The following is a 3,620-nucleotide window of genomic DNA, read 5'->3' on the forward strand; positions in this document are numbered from 1 at the left end:
CGGAAATTTTCAAAACATTTTGTAAAATTTGGTCAAAAGGTTCCCTGAACAATTCTCAGAAAATTTCAGCAATTGTCAGAAATGTTTGACAATTTTATTTGAAAAGTATTTGACATGCTTTAACAATTTTTTTTCTTTTTGAACCTTTTAGTCAACAGTTTAACATGACAGGGTTGCAGAGAGGTCCTTGCATTTTTCAGGGATCACCCTATTAAACATTCTTACCTCAAGGTTGGACGGCTATCCAGCTAACCTTCAAGGTTCACGTGGCCTCAATGGCTAGGTCTTGCCAATTTATCCTGTATAACTTCAAGAAGATCAGACTCCCCTGACAAAGCATTAAACACAGCTCCTGGTACAGGCTCTCGTAATATCGCACACTGACTACTGCAACTCATTACTGGCAGGCCTCCCTGCATGCACAGTTAAACCTCTGCAGATGATCCAGAACGCAGCAGCATGTCTGGTCTTCAACCAAACCAAGACAACTCCTCTGGTCATATCTCTAAACTGGCTTCCAGTTGCAGTTTGCATCAAACTCTTATCATTGCTTTCAAAGAAGGAACTAAAACTGCTCCTGTTTACCTGGAATCCCTCATCCAGGTCTACACATCCTTCCTGCCCACTATGCTCAAACAGTGAAAGGCGCCCGGTACTTCCATCACATCAGACCTTTAAAGCCCTAGTAGCACAAGTTGAGCAAATCTTAGCTCGACTATTGTCCCCTTATGTTCCCAGTGGCAGAACCACTCTTAGATAGACTCTGCTCTACTGTTGTTCCTAGTGGTAGAACTAGTCTTAGCTAGAGTCCACTTCGCTGTTGTGCCCAGTGGTAGAATCCCTCTTAGATAGATTCTGCTCTGCTGTTTCCCCACAGTTAGAATGCATCTTAGCAAAGGTCTGCTATGCTGTCGTCTCTAGTGATAGAACGAGTCTTAGTTAGACTTTTCTCTTCTGTTTTTCCCAGTGGTAGAATGAGTCTTTCAACAACTGTTGGCTCAGACAGTTCTGCTCCTCTTCTGGGGTTTTACCTGCAGTTTTCAGTGAGTGACCCAGCATGTGGTACTTTGGTTATTATTTGTTGCTGAAGACAGTTTAATTGATGGTGCTGATTAGAGGCCTTCTTACGTTAATTATTGTTTTTTCACTGCTGATATTTATCTTTTTCAAAATCTATCTGTGCGTTTGCAAGTTCTCCCCGTGCATGCGTGGGTTCTCTCTGGGTACTCCAGCTTCCTCCCACCACCAAAAACATGCTTATTAGGTTAACTGATCACTCTAAATTGGCCGTAGGTGTGAATGTGAGTGTGCCTGGTTGTCTGTCTCTATATGTCAGCCCTGTGACTGACAATCAGCCAGTCCTGGGTGTACCTCACCTCTTTCCCAATGACAGCTGGGATAGGCTCCAGCATCCCCGCGACCTCGAACGGGATAAGCAGTATAGAGAATGGATGGATGAAAGCTTGATAGCTCAGTGGTTTACATCCCTGATGTATGTCCCTTCAGATAAAAACATCTGCTAAATGAAATTGTTGTAATATTGTAACTCTAAGCCTTCATACAATGCAGTCAGAGGGGTGGTGTAGAAATCCAACCCCATAAAGTAGCTGTTATACATGGGAAAACAAGATTTGAACCAAAATTGTATTTATAAGCCAGCTGTAAATGCAATTATTTTTCAAGCTTTCAAGCTTGGGATTGTTAACAGATAACCATTATTGTCCCAAGGAATTAAAAAATCATCTTGGACTCTTCAACCATGCTGCGGCTCTCTCCTACTGGACAAAAATTGAAACTTCATGAATTTCCACATTTGTTTCATTTGTTTCAGCTTCTGAGGTCTGATTTGATTTTCTCATATTGGCTAATTTGAATTATGCATGCCAATAGTTTGCATTCTTCCCGCAGAGTGGTCCTTGGAGTGAAAACTGATGACTAACACTTCTACTGCCGTTGTTTTAAAGAGTTTCTTTACATCTGTGAGTCACGTCATGAGCAGCAGTAGCTAATTTACAAAATTGATTGCTTAATGATAGCAGTCAGTCAAATGTATGATAATCAACACTGATACTTAGTCACAGTCAATTTAGACAGCCGTGATCAAATATAGAACTCTAATTTCAGCTTATTTTCCCCTCATTTGTTATCAGTGTTATGAAGTCTGTCTGAATATAAAAAGAAACACAAATATTTGGCTGATCTGAAATGAATGGAACTTACTTGATTAACAAAATTAACTTACAACCTGTTCTCTGCTATTTTGAAACAATGATATTTTAATAGTATATTTTTATGAAATGTTAATTTTAGGTTTCCAGGAACTTACAGTTCACAATATCGTGTAGACAGTTGATTATGGAATAAAAGGGGGAAAAACAACACAAGCTAACTTTAGTTTCTGTGCTACAATTGGAATGTCATTAATTGTCTGCAGCTGTATTTTTCCTTATTAATCAGCTAGAGCTGTCTTGAAAAACAAAAACTTTCCAGGCTAAAGCACATCCATTCATGCTGGGCTGACAAACCTGAGGTTTTGTTTTTTAGTAGTCATATTTTTTAATATACACATGAAAGTAAAAATAGAGTTATGAACAGTCTGCCACTTCATTGCTGGTGCAATGATTTTTGGCCCTCTGAATTTTGGTTTAAAAGTATTACCAATATGGAAAAAAGAGATGTGGACAAGCTAGGAGGAGACAGAGAAACACTGGTTAGCTATGTCCCAATACACGGGGAGCATCCTTTGAAGAACCCAGCTCATTAAGCATCTCAGCCTTCATAGCCTACAGAGACTGCTAGGGCCGATCCATCACATCATCTCTTCTCTCACTCTATCATGTATGAATACGCAAGCAGCGTTGGCATCCGTGTCGGCTGGAGGTCATATTTCCTACTAGTCTATTTCCTTTATCACAGGGGGCATTAGGAAGTCATTCCTACTGTTTCGTGGTGATTAGAGATGTTGTCTGACAGTTTACAAGGCAAAAAGGCATCAAAGCTGAGAAATCTTGAACAAAGCTTGGGGCTCTGCTCTCACCGTGGGAGTGTTAGCAGCTGTGCAGCCAAAATATCAAACATGTGAGAAATCCATACGACCAGTCAGGAGCAGCTGGCTGGGTTAGTCAGGTCGTGGTTGGCTGTTGTTTCCCCCTGTACACTGCAAAACAAATGCCACACAATCTAAGCGAGAGTCAGCACGACTTCCAAATGGGTCGTTCGACTCAAAAATCTTGTCTGTATCAGATTAAATTTGCACAGTGTACACCATAGCCTGTTATCTTACGGACAGTTTCTGTTTTGGGGCCACTTTTTAAAATGTGTTTTGATTGAGTTTAAACTGATTAATAATGTTTTAAAGTGTATCACTTAGACCAGGGGTGTCCAAACTATGGCCTGGGGGCCAAATGCAGCCCGCAGCAAATTCCAGAGATAAAATGAAATCTGGCCCACATTAAAACACGAAGCTTGTTTTCAGCACGATGCAGCACAACATTGTTAAATCTGTAAACAATTATTTTGACAAGGAGATATCTTGATTAATAACGCCCTGATGGATTATCCCAGCAAATAGCAGCACCAATAACTTCATGGGAAGAGCCAGTAGTAGCCAGACCTAAACA

The sequence above is a fragment of the Cheilinus undulatus genome, linkage group 1 (assembly GCF_018320785.1).
Source record: "Cheilinus undulatus linkage group 1, ASM1832078v1, whole genome shotgun sequence".
Taxonomy (NCBI): domain Eukaryota; kingdom Metazoa; phylum Chordata; class Actinopteri; order Labriformes; family Labridae; genus Cheilinus; species Cheilinus undulatus.